Below are 21,967 nucleotides of genomic sequence, written 5' to 3' on the forward strand. Positions count from 1 at the left end.
TGGCTCACGGGCCTAGTCGCTCTGCGGCATGTGGGATCTTCCCGGACCGGGGCACGAACCCGTGTCCCCTGCATCGGCAGGCGGACTCTCAACCACTGTGCCACCAGGGAAGCCCTGCACTTAACTTTTATATGTATAAAAAACAGGTTTGACTGAAAATGTTATCTACAGACGTACATCAACATTAAGAGCATTCTATTTATAGAATTGGTAAGCCATAGCACATTATTATTGGTTTTAAAACATATATTGTAATTGTGATAAATACCATAAGCTACTAGGAAAATTATTTAAATAATTTAATAATTTGCACAGAAATCCGTGTAGTAAATATATAAATTACGTTCATAAGTCATACATATACATCTGCGTCACATTTTTAAGTAATATTATAAAGAATTTGGTCTAAATATAGCACATCAAATAGGCTAGTATTTTATACAGGCAATAGGATAGTAACACAAAACTAAATTATTTTTGGAAAGTATTAAACTTGTAATGTGTATTAATTGCACACATGCAGAATATAGCAATTAAAACATTTTCCTCTGATCTCTTTTTTCTTAACATTAGAAAAGTTAAAAACGATTAGACAGTAAATTCTCTACATAGGCTTGCAATGATAAATTGAAAGCAGTTGTACAAAGCAATACTTAGTGCAGCTCTTTATAAATTTTGTTCTCTAAATTTTATTTTCAAAGAACACAGGAAATTCTAGAGTTTGAGATGACTGCGTCCTTCTGTTTTACAGATATGAAAACTATTTTTGAGAGGTTAAAGGACTTGGCCAAGATCAGTCCTTCTGTTAGAAGAGAGGTATCAATAGATTATCATTATTGCTGTTCAGTACTACGATTTTCTTCTCAACTCAAACAGGTCATTCTAAAATTTGATAGTGTATAATTCTCTATATTCAGAGATAAGACTGCCTACCTAAACATTAAACATAACTGTTGCTATTAGACATTCCTAAAGGGAACTAGATTGGATAAGGAGACCAATCATGCCTTATTTATTTTCTGTAAAATGCTTATTTCAAACAATAAAAGTAGGGAAGACCTTTGCAAATTGAATGAACTCTGTATATATTTAAGGAATATTATCAATATATTGAAACTTTAACAACAATGGAACATAATGATAATTTATATAAAAATTTAATATCTCATTGATTTTCAAGATGTTCAATATTAAACTGAAAATTTGAGTATCTTTTCCTAATGAAAACAAAAAAAAATAATTTAGCTTTATGATACCACTTGGAATACCTAAGAGTCCATAACTATTCATACCTTTCCATGATTCAAAATTAAACATAAAACACTCAATATGTCAAATTAATAAATTATATAGAAATGATAAATTTGCCCTTTTTTCTTGAAATAAGATTTAACTCACAAAGAAGCTTTACGTTATCCATGTTACAAGTCATGATGAATTGACATTTCCTAAAGGACCATATCCAATACTGAGAAAATTACATGCTAATTAGTTAAGAAAATGAAGTAATTTTTTGAAATAAAAGGTATAGCTTAATGTTGAAAACACTGACCTTGAATCAGCCTGTGATATTCTCTAACAGAAACATAAAAGTCTCATTTATTAAGTGAAACTTATATTTCTATATTACTTTGAGAAGGGAAGAATTTATTTTTATTTCCATTTTATCTTCCTATCTCTTCTTTCATGCTTATCTACTTTTCTCATTAACCTGCCAATTGTTTGATAACATGCAAATTGGTGAAATTGCTTATTTAACCCCATTATAATTAAATTATTTAAAAATACATTTTAGAATTATCATTTTACATTTATTTTATTCTGTGTTAAATTTTTGAACTTTCTCATACCGTTAATTTTTTCCATTATTACCTTCTACTTTATGTCCCTCACCACAAGCACAATTTCATTCTTGCATTGTGTATCTACTTTTCTATTTCATCAGCAAGAAAATACTATTTATTAGAAACATTGAAAGTTTGCTGAGTTAGAACAAAACTGAAATTGATTTAGAACTTATCAAACATATTATCAAGTTTTGCCTTGTACATGAAAGCAAAGTTGTAAAAGATAACGTGGTCCATATTCCCCCTTGGTTTATGGGACAAACAGAACTGTATTTTTAGCAAATACTGTAAGGATGGCCAAATAACATATATGAAGTGTATAATAATAAAATATTAAACTGCCTGTGCAAGTTAATAATGAGGTGGCAGAGTGATTATATGAAGCTTTAATCAACCTGATTATTAAACTGTGTTACTTTCTTGCATTGCCCAACAATTGGCATTGCTTTACTTTAATATGTCATTTTATACAGGTAGCCCAAAGCAGAAGTCAAAATTACCATCTTTCTCTCTGTGCACTCCACTTTCTACTGTGTACGTGCAAAGCCTTTTGAGAATGAATCAATTCCAGCCATCAGTTTGTATGTACTATTTAAATTGAATATAAATACCTAATGTGCTAAGTTGCTACTGCTTTCCTTTCAAACCTAGATTAGTTATAGAACTTTGAGTCTACTAAATTAGAATTTTGATTTCTAAATAAGAAAACACCATTTTCCATTATTAGTTCAGTATGTAAGTATATAGTGTACGTGTTTGTTTTTCCTCTCATTTAAATCACTTGAGAAACATTCACTTTGTATTTATTAGTTGGGTAGGCAACATCAAGAACCATATGTTAGGATGTATTAAGTTTTAAGAACCTTAATGATACGTAAAAAATTAGAATAAAACTTTTAAAAGACTGCTTTAAAATTCTACTCCATCCCCCATTCCTACTAGACTTTTTTTAATGGTAGATTATTGGTAACGCCTAGAATGTAGTATCAGTTTTTCTTTTGATTCTTTCATTAGTTTATTTGGTTAAGAACCTTCTGTTAATCTCTAAATTCCACCTTGCATGTAGATACTTTTTGTGTCTACACTAAAAGTGTAGGGAACCAGGGCCCCCTTATTTGTAAAATTTGAACACCATGAAGCTATCCAAAGTCAGATGGTGTTATTAGCTGCAGAAATTCCCCCATGGGGAGAAAATATTTGGAGTAATTACTCATCATTTAGAAAATGTAGTCTTCTAAGAAAGATGGCCGTCTCCTTCTGCTGAGTATGGGGAGAAGGAATTTTAGTAATCAGTGGATACTATAGACTCTCAAAATGTGTATGTTAAAATCCTAACCCCCAATATGATGGTACTAAGAGGTGGGGCCTTTGGGGGGCAATTAAATCATGAGGGTGGAGCCCTCACTAATGAGATTAGTGTCCTTGTAACAGAGAAATGATCTTGATCTCTCTTGTTCTTCACTTTCTCCTCTCCTTCTCCCACTTTCTCTCCTCTCTCTCTCTCCTCACTGTGCAAGGATATAATGAGAAGATAGCCATCTTCAAACCAGGAAGAGAGCCTTCACCAAGAGCCCAACCATACTGGCTCCCTGATCTCAGATTTCCAGCCTCCAGAACTGTAAGAATAAGTGTTTTCTGTTTAAGCCACCCAGTCTATGGTCATTTGTTACAGCAGCCTGAACTAGGACGATGGGTCACAGTGGACTCTGCTAATATATACCCCAGTTGTCATATGGACTTTCTCACATACAATTTCAATTTTAAGAGCACCAAAAAGTCCAAAGTTACCTTGAATTCCAATAAGTCACAGTTGCTGGAAAAAGGGTTCTACCTGTAACACAAATATCACCATTTTCTAGTTGTAAAAACTAGGACCTTGGAACAAGTCTTTAGTATGCATGAGTGGAAATAGGCACAGGCCACATATGACAAGTGACTCTCACTTTTGAATATATCCATAGCAGTTATATCTATAGATGTCTAAGAAAGTGAAAAGTATACTCCCAATTCTTAGATGTTGAGGCAAGTGATTTACATCTATTATTCTTGATTAGAAACCCAGCAGTAAATTTCCTTGTGAGTTTCTTCAGTAAATCTTCCTTCTACTCAAGCCCAAAAGACATGGTAAATTCTTCCTATAGCTTCAATGTAGTTAATTCAGATCTCAGTGGGAGAAACCATAGTGTACAGGTATTACAAAAGAGAAAATAAACATACTTAAATTAACATTTCCAAAAATCATATAAATCTGGTTAGTATAAATATGTTGGTAACTTATTCTATTTTGATTTATTTCTATGTAAATGATCTCTGAATAAACAATGAAAATACAAATCTGCAACTGAAAGAACAAATCTACAACTGATTTAGCAGACTGAAAGATTGAGTCGCACTTATAAGATTTCAAAAAAAAATCTCCTTTTCTACATCTTTATAAATTAAAGTATTCCAACTCAAAATGGATTAAAGACCTAAATGTAAGACTGGAAGCCACAAAACTCCTAGAGAATAACATAGGCAGGACGTTCTTAGACATAAATCCTAGCAGTATTTTTTTTTCTTTGTCTCCTAAAGCAAAGGAAATAAAAGCAAAAATAAACAAACAGGGCCTAATTAAAATTAAAAGCTTTTGCATAACAAAGGAAATCACTGACAAAAGAAAAAGACAACCTACTGAATAGGAGAAAATATTTGCAAATGATATGACCCATTAGGGGTTAATATCCAACATATATAAACAGCTTATACAACTCAACATCCAAAAAAAACCAAACAACACAATTAAAAAGTGGGCAGAAGACCTACAGACATTTTTCCAAAGGTGAAATGTGGATGGCCAACAAGCATGTGGAAAGATGCTCAATATTGCTAATCACCAGGGAAATGCAAGTTAAATCCACAATGAGGTATCACCTCACACCTCTCAGGATGGCTATCATCAAAAAGAACACAAATAACAAATGCTGGCCAGGATTTGGAGAAAAGGGAACTCTTGTGCACTATTGGTGGGAATGTAAATTGGTGCAGTCACAGTAGAAAACAGTATGGCGGTATCTCAAAAAACTATAAATACGACCCCACAATTCCACTCCTGGGTATATATCTGAAAAAAGCAAAAACACTAACTCAAAAAGATACATGTACCTCAATTTTCATAACAATGTTGTTTACAATTGCCAAGATATGGAAGCAACCTGAGTATCCATCAGTGGATGAATGGATAAAGAAGATGTGGTATATATATGCAATGGAATACTACTGAGCCATAAACAAGAATAAAATTTTGCCATTTGCAACAACATGGATAGAGTTGGAGGGTATTATCTAAGTTAAATGTCAGACAGAGAAAGACAAATACTGTAATGATATCACTTATATGTGGAATCCAAAAAACACAACAAACTGGTGAATAAAACAAAAAAGAAGCCGATTCACAGATATACAAAAAAAAAAAAAAAAACGGTGGTTACCAATGGGGAGAGGGAAGGGGGGAGAGGCAATATAGGAATAGAGGATTAAGGGGCATAAACTATTGGGTATAAAGTAAGCTATAAGTATATCTTGTACAACACAGGGAATAAAGCCAGTATTTCATAACTACAAATGGAGTATAAACTTTAAAAATTCTGAATCACTATATTGTACACCTGTAACATATAATATTGTACATCAACTATACTTCAATTTTAAAAAGTATCCACTTGACAAAAGAGTTCCTTTTGCCCTTTTTGTATTGCCTAATTAAATATATCACTGAAGCACACGTCATTTCCCTCGTAAACACTCATCCTACCTCAAGAGCACGTGTTTCATTGAGACAGTTTTACTAGACAGTTGGCCAGCCTCAATCTCTCTTGCAATCTTGCCTGCACAAAACCTTACACATAGTGCATGTCAATCAGTGATTCACCAGTAAGAAATAGGGATTTTAACAGAATCTGTTCATCATAACCTATTTATCTATGCAAAAAGACAGAGACATAAGTAATAATGAAACAGAGGAAAAGATAAAACTAAAATGTTTTTAATGATTCCATTTGTTTATCTTTCTTAAATATATTTTGAGCTTTTCAGAATATTCTTCTCAAAAATTAAAATAAAAAATATATATATGGGATGCCATGGTTGTCCTAGGTTGTTTATAAATAATGGAAAGCTCAAACATCAAATCTAAGAACACTAAGGGTGTCTTGTACATAAAAAACATTTAATTAAAAATATTTTAATACAAACTATTCAATGTAAAAGGCAACTGTAAAATACTTTTACATAGCAGACGACATACATAAAATGCAGAGTAAAAAATATACCCAAACTACTACTATTTAGGAGTAACAAGGTGAGGAAAGATATTTTCCCTTTTTCTTAGGGACATGGATTTTTTTAGTTATAGAATGACAAGAGATAGTTCCTTCAATGCCACCTGTTAGCTGTGTGAGCTTTTAGAATTTATTGAGGCAAATAGATAGGATTGTGCTAGGCATTATGCTATGTATTCTACACAAATATTGGATTTGATTCTATTAGCTACGCACATTTTACAAATATATATGTGGGTATATACACACATATTTTATTATATATTTATATATTTTTATATATATATATACACATACATACATACATACACACACGCACACACACGTATATTATTTTTCAAGTTAACTGAGGCTGAGAGTAGTTAGGTATTTTTGCCCAGGTCACATAGCTATAAAAAATGTGAACCGAGTTTAGGACCCAGGACTCTCTTACTTCTAGATCCAAGTTCCTAAACTCTAAGCAGTATTGTCTCTCATGTGGGCCTTGACATCTAAGATTTTGCTTTTTTATTTGAAAAGTTAGAGGAGGAGGTTCTAACAGGAAGAAATTCTTGGCTGTGGAGAATTAAAGAAGAATTTGGAGGGAAAAGTAGAGTCTAGAATTATATATATAATAGCTCCAGACATTGAAAATATCCTTTGAAAAGAAAAAAATTAGGCAAAGCTCTTGGTGAGTCTTTTAGAAAGGGGCAAGATTGAAACCATTGTTATGCATAAAGTAGGAAAATATCCACATTCAGAGTATTTTAGGTCTGGTAGAATGTCATAAAGGAGATAAAATTACACATGGCAAGTATGAGGTAATAGTGAATTTACAACTTATGGTAGGTTGTAGGATTTAAAAACTAATAATTAGGAGATCAGGAAAAAAATCTTTTCTAGGTATGGGGGAGTATGAACAACTTTTAACAAATTTTTCTGAGGAAATGGAATGAAAAGTTTACAAAAGAGTCTGCTTAAACAAGATGCTGTTTCACAACAACTTATATTCGTGGTAGAAAATAAAACAACAGAGTTGATGAAAGAAAATAGGAAACATTGCATTTCCCTATAAGGGAAGTTTATTTCCCAGGATAGTCTATCAGTTAGCAGCTATGTTCATAATGAGTACAATACTGAGTATTTTCATATTCTGTTGAACTCTGCATAGCTTCCCCCAGACACAAAACAAATGAACAAGAGCAGAACTCCAGGATTTTACTTAATTCAATATTGCATAAATATTAAATGCAGGCAGGGAATTGTAAATGGCAAATGGAGACTCTGCTGAATCTAAATTGTGATGAAAATATCACAGGAAAATTGTGGTCCCAATTTGGTACTTAGGAAGAAAATTTATGTGAATAACAATACCAAGCCGCTTTGAAAACCTCCATACCATATTATGTTGTTAAAGAGGTTTTGTTGTTCAATTCCTTTACTTTTCCTAAGATGGTTCACGTAGAGGTAGCTCCTGACACAAACTTTATTGGATTCCAAAATGAAAACGACACGTCCACGCTGTAGACTGGTGTTTTAAAGCCATATTCTGTTCTGTGACTAGCACAATGCCAGGACCCAATAAATGTTAAAATAGTTAATTAACTGACAATAATAATCAACATTCTGGTTTTAAGAGGCTCCCTCAAACACAGGCTCTGTCTAAAGTGAGTTCTGAGTGTCTCATTTATTTCCAAATTCAAAACCGCTTTTACTCAAATCGCTCAACACTGGATTTGAAGTACCCTCTAGAATTGATTCCTTTGTTCAGAAGAAATCATCCATACCTCACTGTCTCTCTGATTGTTAAATGTTAATGTTCCTTCTCACTCAGGCTGCCATTTTGCTCTATAAAATAATTTAAATTCAGGTTAAAAGTGTTGCTTATAATCTTGGATATATGTGTGAACTTTAATATACATCATATATCTTCTTTGCAAAAGATCATTAATGACATATGTGTACAAAGTGAGCATATTCTGATCACTTGTCCTTAGTTCTCTTTAGAGACGTTTGAACCACAGAATGCAATGTGTTGCAGAATACTATAGAGGCAGTCCAGCATGCAGTAGAATGCTACCTTCCCTTCCCTGGCCAAAGTGCCTGCAGTACCTCCCACTACACTTGTAAATTTCTCTTTCTTGCTTGCCATGAACTCTTTTTCTCTTAAGCTCATTTCTGAATGATTTTTTGGATGTTTTTTTTTTTTGGTAGAGTGAATGATATACTATCCTCTTCAGCATTAAGAAAATTAAGCTCATATATTAACATGAATGGATCTCTAATAATTATAGATAGAAGAAAACAATTACCATTCCTCACAGGAGCAATGTTTCTCAAAATGTGTTCTATACATTATTGGGAAACTGGTTAAACATATAGAGTCTGCACCTCTGGGAGAGGAACAAGAAAATATGCAATTTTTCAAGTTTTCTGGGTTATTCTTTCTGCAACAGTTGAAACAAAACAATACATTTTACCAGCATCCACCTGTGTTCTCTGTCTTCTCCTTATATACTTGGAAACAACTGAAATCAATTTGCTAAAATATAATCATGATCTTGCAGTAGAATTCACTGCCCTAACATTAATGTCAGAATAAGGGAACCCATTAATTTCTAATGGGAAAATTATTTTATAGGATGCACAGAAATGTGGCTGTTTATATATATATATTTTTTATAGGATGCACAGAAATGTGGCTTATATATATATATAAGCCAGGCAACCCTTTCAATGAAAAAGTCTAAAAGAAATACAATCACTTTAGACAGCATGACAAATCGAATTTCTGCTCTAGACAAAACGTCTTTCCTAATGGTGACCTTATTTTTGGCCCTGTTATTGTTTACTTAAATAAATGATACAAATTTTCCTTGTGTCTTCTACTCTGCAGGTTCCCCTTTCTTTAAAGGGTTGCACTCTTTGAAATCTGACCAGTTTTGGCAAGTCACTCACGCAAGAGATGAAAATCGAAATAGTTTTGCATGAGTTTAAAGCACAAAGCTGGCCTTCAAAAAATCAATCACTCTTTAGAGTATAACACAATGTGTAAAACATAAAAGTTGTTACTGCTTTAGCTCTGTTCTTTAGGAGAAGAAAATAGAAATTTAAATAAATTATCTTCACTTGTCTCCATCTAGACCGTATGCTATAATGTTTTGAAATTTAAGATCATCAAAATAATTCAATAGTGGACCACTAATACAAACTTGGAAGAGTTATGGAAAATACAAAGCAAAATAAAGGTAACCCAAAAGAAGCTTAAAAGACACAAAGCATCTTATATTACTGTGTTATTATATTTTTAATTACAGTTGAACTATTCAAATCACGTTTAAAGATTATATGCATATTTCCATATTTTGATTCTCACCCAAAGGAGAAATACAGTTTCTCAACCAGATTAAATTTCAAAATACCAGCTGTTCTAGTCAGTTTGTGCACTAATCTCATTCATGAAGACTCCACCCTCACGACCTGATAATCACCTCCTAAAGGCCCTGTCTCCTAATATCATCACATCAAGGGTTAGGATTTCAACATACAAATTTTGGAGGATACAAACATTTAGTCATGGATGATTCATAGATCATAATTTCTTATATTTATATTTTAAAATCTATTCTGTTTTAAAAATCTTATAATGCTGGAATACTGTTCAAAGAGAAATGAAGGCTCTAGTAATTACTTCATAAATCTGAGTGTCCAAGAAAATTGTCCAGTATCTCAGGACAAATTTCTGAAGGGATGGCACTCCAGCAATATGATCAGTACTATAAGATTCAATGTCTAACCTGCTTATGATATTTTTCTCTGGCCTTCCTTGATATATAGCATAAAAGGAATTTGTGAAAATTAGTTCCAACTTCTCAAAAACACTCTTTGAATCAGAGAAGACAGGAAATTTCTACTGAATCCTCAGAGAACTAAACCTGAAAGAATTCTATGCTGTCAACCATGCTTAGAAGGCTGACCTTGGGCAGATATGCAGTTAAATCAGGGCTCTGCAAAATTACTGAGTTCCTGGTACCACGATAATACCAGTATTCTCCACAGAGCAGTATCTGGAAAATCAATAAGGAAATCCAAAGTTTGCATCAATGGCACAGAAATAAGTGTTTTACCAGTATTCTATTGTTCCAGCAGGAAGTTATCCATGGTGCTTTTGATTAAGAGATAAGAGTCAGGACAAATGAACATTTTAGAAATCTCACAGTTATCAGCCTGTAGATAAATATCACAATAATTGAAACTGTATTTGCATGTAATTTCCTTTACACATCTGAATCTAGGCCTTCTTCCATAGTGCTCCTAATGATATCCAATCAGACATATGGGGATGTATTAAGTATTGCTACTCTGGGAATGAAAGACAATATGAAAATATGAGTTACCTGTGTTGGGCAACATGTGTGAGAAGGAGTCTCAATTATTGTCATTTTCTCAGCTAATTTTCCAGTACCCGACTGAAGTGAGGCTCTAATTACAGAAGAATAATCTGTAACAATAAAGCATTCAAATTCAAAGTAAAAGGCTCTCAGTTATAAGAATTCTTGGCTTTATTACCTAAATGGAAATACAGTCCAGTTTAGGAAGCTAATGTTTCTAACCTAACTGCTTTCAGTAAGAAAAGTGAATATTATTGGAGTGAAGCAGGAAAGTTGGGGAGCCACTGCACCTGCTTTGATACACATTCTCCTGTATATCAGAAGTTATGATGGTTATAAATTTGCACCTGCTTTGATACACATTCTCCTGTATATCGGAAGTTATGATGGTTATACATTTTGCAACAGTAATTTATCACAGATAAACTTACTGGACAGGCCAACAAATTTTCAAGGTTATGAAGACCTAGAAGTTCTTGGGTTTTTTTTTTTTTTTTTTTTGCGGTACGCGGGCCTCTCACTGTTGTGGCCTCTCCCGTTGCAGAGCACAGGCTCCGGACGCGCAGGCTCAACGGGCCCAGCCGCTCCGCGGCATGTGGCATCTTCCCGGACTGGGGCACGAACCCGTGTCCTCTGCATCGGCAGGCGGACTCTCAACCACTGCGCCACCAGGGAATCCCAGTTCTTGGGTTTTTATCTTTTTAGTTATGATTATTTTTCAAATTTAGACTAGTATTGTATTTTCTCTGTAAAACATTAAGCCACAAATAGGAATGTCACAAAAAATTCCCTTTGTCAAAAATTCCAGTCCTATTCTTGCCCCCAGAGTAAGTTATTATTACTTGTTTGATGTGTAATCCTCTGGTGCCTTCTATATACACTGATTAACACGCATGAGTGAAAGTTCAAGTACAAATACACATTAACTTATATCCTCAAACAGATTCACATGTTGTCACTAATATAGGTATGTGTTTTACACAAATGAGATTCTGTTTTAGAGCTATTGTTCTCTTCTTTCTTTGATCAATTGACACTGCATCTTGGAGTCTGTTCTTGTCAGTTAAGGAGAGTCTATCTTATTCTTCTATATTGCTGCAATGCATTCTTTAGTATAGATTTTCAATATTTCATTTAAACACCCATATTGGTCAGCCTACTGGTTGTTCCTATTTTTATAATAGTAAAACAACTCTGATGTAGATATCCTGCACACATATATTTATGTAAGCGTAAGAATATTTCTTCAAGGTGAATTCATAGAATAAAACGGCCTAGTCAAAGAGGGCATGTTCATTTTCAATTAGAAAGACAACCAAATTTACATCTCAAAAAGTTCTGCCGGTTTATACTCTAGAAACATTATAAGAGAGTGTTAACCAGCATAATACTTAAGAAGTTTTTTTTTGCATTTTTGTGAAACTGATGACTGAATAAGAGCAGTATAGCTCTTTATATATTTACAGCCATCATAAATCTACTTGAAAATTTTGGCTGTATTTATAAACTTTCATTATTTTCTTATTAAACTGGAATCTTGACTTTTTCTAATTGGTTACTATGGCTTTATAAACATTCAAAGTAATTATGCACACTAATTTAATTATATTTATATACACATATTTATGTTTGCATATTATATATAAAATAACCTAAATATATTTTATATAGGTATTATATATATATATATACATATTCCTACATATCTAATAACAATTTCAGTTTTTTACTTGCATTTAAATGTTTCTTATCACAGTTTTAACTTTTTTTAATATTTTAATCAAATCTGTCAGTCTTTTAAAAAAAGCTTTTGGGTTTTACGTCTGTCTTAGAAATACCTCAATTAAAATATTATAGACCAATTTGCTTATGTTTTCTTCTGAAACTTGTTTTACATTCACTTATTTAATCAATTTGTAGTGTATTTTGTGGCATGATGTGAAAAAAAAGGTAAGGTATATGGGATTATAAAGGGATAAATGTCTGATAGAACTGGATAGGAAGATTTATTACTGTGAAAATGTCAGTTTTTTCCAAAGTGATCTCTACATTTAATGCAACCCCACTCACAATGCCAACAGTATTATTTAAGGATCCTGACAAATTGCTGTTAAAATTAATATTGATAAAGGAGGGTTTAGTAGAGCCAGGATACATTTCAAGCTACATAATGTGGAATGAGGGCAAGTCTTACTTTATGGAAAAAAAATTACAAATCTATGTAAAGTAAGACAGTGTTGTTTAGAAGTAGACAGATTGTCAAAGGATGAAGTTGGGGGACACAGACCTCCATACACAAGGGACTTTATTATAAATGAGGTGGTATGATGGATCCCTAGGGAAAGGACTGTTTATCCAACCAATGGAGTTAGGAAATTTAGTTATCTGTATGAAGAAAAAATGAAATAAAATGGACCATCTCCTTACATAATACCAATGAACTCCAAAAGGATTCAGAACTTATATATCTAAAGTCAAATTTTAAATGCTTAGAAGAAAATATAGATTTATATCATTCTGACCTTGATGTTAGAATGTATAACTGAAATAAGAGACTACAAGCACTAAACACAAGGAAAAATACTGTCTATATTAAACTAAAATCTTTTGTTCATTATTTAATACTTTAAGAAAAGGAAGGACAAGTTGAAAAAAGATATTTGAAATACATAAACCAGCAAAGAATTAATGTAAAACTCAAATCAATAAGAAAAGACATACCACTCCAAGGTTGATAAACAAGAATATGATTACTGTAATATTCAAGGACACTTGAATGGTAACAACAATAAAAACAACAAGTGCAGATGACCAATATTCCCAGTGGCAGGAGACTGGAAAAATAAATGAGGTATGCATTTATAATTTAGTTACACGCAACAGTGAAAGTGAATGAACTACAGTTATATGTGGTATTATATGATTTAAAAAATGTATTGTTGACAAGATGAAAATACCAGATAGTACTCATTTTACAAAGTTCAGAGTTGGGCAAAACCAAGCAAAATTTTGTTCCCTCAAACATATATACGTATTTTTTTGAAAAACAAAAATAGTAGTTATGTTTGGCAGTGGTGAAAAAGCATACAGGGAAGTGTAAGTTAGTTAATACTGCAGTTCTTAGCCTGGGCAGGGATTTTATGGTGTTCATTATATAATTTTTGTTTGTTTTTGTTCTGGGTTTTTTTTGGCGGTACGTAGGCCTCTCACTGTTGTGGCCTCTCGCGTTGCAGAGCACAGGCTCCGGACGCGCAGGCTCAGTGGCCATGGCTCACGGGCCCAGCCGCTCCGCGGCATGTGGGATCTTCCCGGACCGGGGCACAAACCCGCGTCCCCCGCATCTGCAGGCGGATTCTCAACCACTGTGCCACCAGGGAAGCCCCATTATATCATTTTAAGTTATTAAATAAAAAATAAAACCAACTAGAAGCAGCCCATGTATGATCAATGATAATAGTGTTCTATAAGCCAAATATTATGATTGATCTAATTCTGTTCTTTTGAAGTCCAAAAAATAAAGAAATCTCTTTAGGTGGTTATTTTTCTAAAAGTAGAAAAACAGCAATTGTCATAGACCATTCCATCTAGCAGTAATTTTCATATAAATGCAGGATTCTGATTGTTGCATTATTGATGTGCCACTCACAACATCCTGACTCAGTGGTAATTCTGTGTCTAATATTTCCACGTTAAATTTAACCTGAATATATTTTATCTTTGAGGGAAATTGTGGAGATATTATTCTATAATTTTATGTATTATATACATGAATACAAGCCAATTAAGGTATTAAATAGAAATGATAGTCAATAAATCATAATTTTTCCAGTTTAATCATAATTTAAGAGAAGTATTGATTGTAAACAGAAGGAAATTCTGGTTTATATTTGTAGCTATATTTAATGCTTGAAACAAAAGATTCTGGGCATGATCTCAACAAATCCCTTTCTTCCTTTCTTAGTAGCTGACCCTAAGAAACTACTGATGCATGGATGTGTAAATAGTCTGTTATGATATCTCTAGAGTCTAACAATGAATGTAGATTTTAAAGAAGTTATTTTTCCCTCTTATTCTCCTTAAATCAAGCATAATAATCTTTTTAAAAGATTAATCAGATACTTGTAAAGAAATAAATGTAAACATCAAAAATATCTTAAGAAATTTATGTAAATTCACACTAGCAATATTCAGCCACATGATTGTTTTTTACACCTATCAGAAATATCATTAAACTAGCAATGTTACAAGTATATAGTGCTCACTAGGCAACATTTCTCTCCCATAGGTTTAAAATTATCTTACTTATTTTTATTTTATTGAGATAATTGAAGATTCACATGTAGTTGTAAGAAATAATATAGAGATATCCTGCATACCCTTTACCCAGTTTCACCCAATGACAGAAAATTGTAAAAATTATAGTACAGCATCACAACTAGGTTATTGACATTGATAAAATCCACAGATCTTGCTCAGATTTCACCAGTTTCACTTGGAAAATTAATGGAACTAAGAATTAATTACAGGTAAATGGCGGAGGGGTGTCTATCTTCCAAGACTTGCCGAAGCAGAGGGAAGTATGCAACTGGTTTTTAAAGATTTCATCCAGAAAAGACCTGGTAATATTTCTGTTCATATATATTGAGAAAAGCAACACAATAGGTATGGTGAAGTTCTTAAGACAATGTTTTTGAATAGTAATAAGTATCATTCATAGGCAAACAGACTTTAGAAAATTATTCAGATTCCTTATTTGTCCAATTTTTTCACTGTATGTTTCTGAAATCATCCACATGATATTTGTTCCAGAAAGAAAGTGTAAATACTTGGTAGCATTTCCTCTCCTGTGATTGGTGAGACTGTTAAAGTATGTTATCAGTGAAATCCCCAATACATTCAGATCCTAACAGATGTATTTTGCTGGGCAAGCATATTATACCTTACCCAAAAGAAGTGCAGATAAAAAGTAATATTAGAACATCTGAACATTTTTCAGTTCAATAAATCAACACCTGCTACATCTCTTTGGCCTAAATTTACTCCTACCTTTGAAAAAGAGGGATTGGTTTAAAAAAAAAAAGAAAAAGAAATATCCACATACTTCTTTCTCTCTTTTAAAATATTTAATTCTTATTTACATTAATTTCCCAAAGTTATAAAATATTGGAACTAAGAGTAAGACATATAGTTCTATAACTTTTTCATTAGAATTCTAATAAATTTTTTTCTGTAGCTAAGAGCAATTTAATAATTATAATAATAACTAATTCAGAAAAGTAGACATTAATTAGCTATCAAAAGTACCATAAAGGAGTCTAAAATATCACTGAAGTTATAGTAAAACTAAGGGCCACGGAAGGCAAAGCTGTAAGAATCTATGGCAATTGAGCATTAAAATTTGAGAGGGAAATTCTTCACTATATCCTCAGAAAGAGTAAAACTCATCAAAAAAGAGGAATAATTTAAAGTATATACATACACACATATATTCAAATATACACAAACACAACTATATAAATTAGTAAACTATTTCAGGTCATTCACTAAAGAAATCTCTAAAATATATTATAAACTGGTTAAACTGAATTTACTGAGAAATCAAGAATTCTATACAATGAAGTCAGGAGATCTAATAATATAATTTTCAATAAGTATATATAATCTCAACAGTCAGTGAAATAGGAAAGAAATTTATTAAAACTATGGATTTTTGCCAAATCATGCTTACTTAGAATAGAAAAGAGAAGGAGAGGTCTAATGACATTTTATTTAAAAAGTCAGGATTAAAGAATAACTATTGCAGACCATGATGGCTGTTTAATTTTCAACCATCTGGAAGTTTCAATTATTTGTAGACTCACAGGCTACATGTAAAAATGGGTTATAGCCTGCCGATGCAGGGGACACAGGTTTGTGCCCCGGTCTGGGAAGATCCCACATGCCGCGGAGCGGCTGGGCCCGTGAGTCATGGCCGCTGAGCCTGCACGTCCGGAGCCTGTGCTCCGCAACGGGAGAGGCCACAACAGTGAGAGACCCTCGTACCGCAAAAAAAAAAATTAATAAAATAAAAATGGGTTATAAATAATTCAACTGAGGGGAGAAAAAGAAACAGAAGGAATCGGGAGAAAAGAGGGTATGGAAATGGGGGTGGAGAGAGAGGGAGAGAGAAAGAATTTAATTAGAATTCAACCAAGTCAATTATTTAGTAAAAAGAAATTATTTCCCCCCCAAACAGGTAAACTGGGTAACACCTATCCTGTCTTGCCATTTATCTTAGCTACATATTGACTACCTAAGTCTTGGAATTTGTTCATGCCTATACTTTTCACTTGCATTGAATTACCAACTGCTACCATAGCTTAGTACCTCTTAAGCAAATACAGGAATTGTTGAGATTTATTGAGAATGTAACTTTACCAGTAAAGTATGAGATAACAGCGAGGCACTGTGCATTTTAAGGGGAGCACGATATGGTATTTCTTTTGATTAGGAGAGTTTGCAGCTAAATTCCAGAAACATATAAAGCTGTTCTTGTAAACTATATGGCTCATTCAGCACTGTACATAAAACTGAACCACTAAAGTATGCTGATTGATCAATAAAGTTTGTGGCTCCATTTGTAAAATGTGTAAAAATTAAACCATTTCACTATTTGGTTCAGCGAGTTAAGTACATAATGGTTCAAACAGTACATTATGCATTTGAAGTCAAGCAAACTGCACATTGCAATCTAGTCAACCACGAAAACAGGATATTTCGGTGATTAGCTAAGAATATTAAATTTAAAATAAAATTAGTAATTTGGACAGAAAATTACACAAAATGCTATTAGTCAGTGAATTTCTTTTATCTGTGTTCCTCTTTTAAACATTTTTAATATCCAAGAATTTATTTAATAGATGGTTTTCCTTTGAAAAGTATCATTCTTGATATTAATAGATGTGTGAAAATGCATTTATTACATTTTTTAAATTTTCTAATATACATGACAGACATGCATGAATTCAATACATGAGAATGTTTTATTAAATCAAGCTTTAAAAATCTAGTTATTTATAGGTGGGTCCAAGACAAGTAGTTATTTCCCATACCAAGGAAAGAAAGTATGGTGCATTATAGGCTATGTTTTTCCAAGAAGTTTCAACTCTTTCAGTTGATTTTATATGTGGTAATGGTTACAAAATAAATGTCTCTCTTAAGTGAGTGTTTTGGAAGATGCTATTTCCTAGGGACTATGGTTCAGAGAGTTCAGAGCTCCAATTACAGCAGCATCTGGCAGCCTTGATCCACAGCTCCATTTGGAAACATATGTAATAAGGGCAAGGTATCTCACCTAGTAACAAGCTGTTTGACAGCGGAATGGTAACAGATTTAAGGCAAAGAGGACTCAGTTCAATTGGACGTTTATAATCCTCTGCAACTTGGTCAGAACTAGGCATAGAAGAGAAGTAGGAAACAAAATCTCTTTTCTCAAGGAACCTACAACATTTTGGAGAAACTTAATCTTATGTACAGAAAATAAAACAATATGAAATAATTGTAATGCCATAACATATGATAAAGATAACAGGTTCCGGAGGCTGGGAGGGAGGGAGACGCAAGAGGGAAGAGATATGGGAACATATGTATATGTATAACTGATTCACTTTGTTATAAAGCAGAAACTAACACACCATTGTAAAGCAATTATAACCCAATAAAGATGTTAAAAAAAAAAAAGATAACAGGTTCTGTGACTTTTCATAAAGAGGGAATACTTGTGAAATTTGCAGGACTTGAAATATTGGTAGGATTGTGCCAAAAGAGATGAACATGACATTTCTAAATCTTAACCTTGCTACATCAAGAACACTGTGAATAAAGTTTCAAAATCAGGTTGGTTTGGAAAGAATCCACACAGCTCATGTCATTGGAATTGATTAGAGTAATTCAGCTAGAGAGCTTGAAGCATCCCAATTCATCATGTCACCTGCAATATGCTGCAGAAAATTAGCAGTTAATTTTGGATATATAAAATATGTCCAGATTTTGGAGTAACTAGGATATCTTGGATTTAATCTGTTTGCAGTCAGAATTTGCTATAGGTTATTAGAAGAATAGGGGTACGATAATTGCAGTATTTTAGGAAAATTAGATTTGGTTCTAAACAGACTTTGAGGAAGATGGAGATTATAAGAGGAGATTAATTAGTTCACTAGCCAGACATGAGCTTAAGAAGAGCTAGAATCAGATGAGCATAAATAGAAATAAGATAGCCGAGTTTTAATTTAAAGGGACTATTGACAGGACTTGATGATGGCAAATAAAGGCTGGAAGAGTGTAGACAGTATAGAGAGTCTAATATGATTCTCAGTTTGGAAATATTTAATTTTTGATATGTGTGCAGGGCAGAAAAGAAATGTTTTGAGAAATGCAGGATCAGGGTATAGGAAATAGAGGGTTATGAAACTTATTAGCGGTATCTGTAAAGAGTCAAGGCATATGGCCTTGTTAGTATATGTGAAAGTAAGGGGTAGATGTCTGAGAACTGAAACTCAGGGTGAGTTTTACCTTTAGGGATGAATGCAGGAGTGGAATGAATGTAATTAATAGAACTGAAAGACGTTAGGCATAGAGGAAAAGAAGAGCTAGGAGGATAAGATGTCATAAACACCAAGATAGATAATTTTCCCAAAAAAATCAGTAATTTTGAAATTTACCAAGAAATCAAGAGTAGAAGAATTGGAAAAATTAGGCCACAAGACTTGGAGAGAAAAATCATTGTTACTTCATAACTTCATTATCAGAATTTTAAAATCTTGTATTTTCCTATCCCTATAAATTTTCCTCAGTATAAATAAATATATTTGTATCTATGTGTGTGTGTGAGAGTGAGTGTGTGTGTGGGGGGGGGGGGAGGGAGGGAGAGGGAGAGGGAGGAAATTTAGGAGGGACGAAAGGTAAGGAAAAGGAGATAGCAAATATATCATACCTTGGTCAGTAACATTTGTTATAAAAAGAATGTGAGAGTAGACCTAAATCAAAAAGGGCCAAAGACAATTTTGTTTAATTATTGGGAAACCTGTAAATGTTTTTAAATGATAGGAAAAGGGCCATTAATAAAATTATGTAACACATATTGATTGAATATGTATTATGTGTCCTAAATAATTGTAGTTGATGAGCACAGTGGTGAGCAAGACAGTCATGGGTACTGCCCTAATGAAGCTTACATTCTAGTAGAGATAATCAATACATAATTGGGCAAATATAGATAATTTCATGTAGAAATAAGAATATGAAGAAAATGTATTATTGAATGAGAATGGTATTTTTGATTATATAGTTACAAAGAGTCTCTTGGAGGAAATAATATACCTATAATTTTTTCAGCAGGTTTGGTGTATAGTGAATGAGGGCAAATATGTTATCAAATGAGGTCAAAGTGGGTGGGTAAAATCCACACTATATGGGATCATTTGGGACTTTGTAAGCAGTCTAGTCTAAATGTTACAGCAGCCATTGTTTGGATTTACAGATGGAAATAATACAATCTGGTTTTTTATTTTGTTTTTAAAGGCTCACCCTTGCTATTTTACAGACAACAGTTTATGGAGTAGGAATGGAACTAGAGTAAGCTATTAGAATACACTATGTGAGAGATGCTGGCGGCTTGAAATCAAGACTGTTGTATACAACCTGCATGATGGTATGCAATGGCTCTGGTTAAACTTCTATAGTTTAGAAGAGAAAAAAAGAACAATGGCCAGATTCAGCATATGTTCAGGAAGGAGACCCCATATGGGACTGGTAGATTAATGGAATGTGGGAACTGAAATAAATAGAAGAATTAAAGATGATTTCTAAGACCTTGGTTTGTGATAGAAATGAGTGAATGATGTAGCTATTAGCTTAGGTTGGAAAGGCTTTGGTGAGGCATGATTTGGGCAGGAAAGGGAAAGCTAGAATAACAGTACAAGTTAAGCTTGATGTAGCTATTGAATATTCAAGAAGAGAGATCAACTAAGAAATTCAACCTGTGAATCTGAACCTCAGGAGACCTGTCAGTATTTGAAATGTGAACATGGAGGTAATAAACATATAGAAACTATTTAATGCATAGGACGAGCATATATATCATAGCAAGAAATTATAAATAGAAAAGAGAAAGTTCAAGGACTGCATTCTGGGCCTCAGAAGGTGAAAAGAAAGGAGACTGCAAAGGTATATCAGACGCTAAGTAAAAAAAAGTGTTTCATTTTATGGCTGAGTAATATTCCATTGTATATATGTGCCACATCTTCTTTATCCATTCATCCGATGACGGGCACTTAGGTTGTTTCCATCTCCGGGCTATTGTAAATAGAGCTGCAATGAACATTTTGGTACATGACTCTTTTTGAATTTTGGTTTTCTCAGGGTATATGCCCAGTAGTGGGATTGCTGGGTCATATGGTAGTTCTATTTGTAGTTTTTTAAGGAACCTCCATACTGTTCTCCATAGTGGCTGAACCAATTCACATTCCCACCAGCAGTGCAAGAGTGTTCCCTTTTCTCCACACCCTCTCCAGCATTTATTGTTTCTAGATTTTTTGATGATGGCCATTCTGACTGGTGTGAGATGATATCTCATTGTAGTTTTGATTTGCATTTCTCTAATGATTAATGATGTTGAGCATTCTTTCATGTGTTTGTTGGCAGTCTGTATATCTTCTTTGGAGAAATGTCTATTTAGGTCTTCTGCCCATTTTTGGATTGGGTTGTTTGTTTTCTTGTTATTGAGCTGTATGAGCTGCTTGTAAATTTTGGAGATTAATCCTTTGTCGGTTGCTTCATTTGCAAATATTTTCTCCCATTCTGAGGGTTGTAATGAGGTGGATAGACCTAGAGTCTGTCATACAGAGTGAAGTAAGTCAGAAAGAAAAAGACAAATACCATATGCTAACACATATATATGGAATTTAAGAAAAAAATGTCATGAAGAACCTAGGGGTAAAGCAGGAATAAAGACGCAGACCTCTTAGAGAACGGACTTGAGGTTATGGGGAGGGGGAAGGGTGAGCTGTGACAGGGCGAGAGAGAGTCATGGGCATATACACAGTAACAAACGCAGTAAGGTAGATAGCTAGTGGGAAGCAGCCGCATGGCACAGGGATATTGGCTCGGTGCTTTGTGACAGCCTGGAGGGGTGGGATGGGGAGGGTGGGAGGGAGGGAGACACAACAGGGAAGACATATGGGAACATATGTTTATGTATGACTGATTCACTTTGTTATAAAGCAGAAACTAACACACCATTGTAAAGCAATTATACCCCAATAAAGATGTTAAAAAAAAAAAAAAAAAAGTGTTTCAGGGAAAGGGACTGGTCAGCCATGCTTAAATATGGTCAGGCAGTGGCGTACGATGATGACTGAGAAGGCAGCCGCTTGATTTGGCAAGATCAGGCGCT

The sequence above is a fragment of the Tursiops truncatus genome, chromosome 16 (genome assembly GCF_011762595.2).
Source record: "Tursiops truncatus isolate mTurTru1 chromosome 16, mTurTru1.mat.Y, whole genome shotgun sequence".
In the NCBI taxonomy this organism is placed as follows: Eukaryota; Metazoa; Chordata; class Mammalia; order Artiodactyla; family Delphinidae; genus Tursiops; species Tursiops truncatus.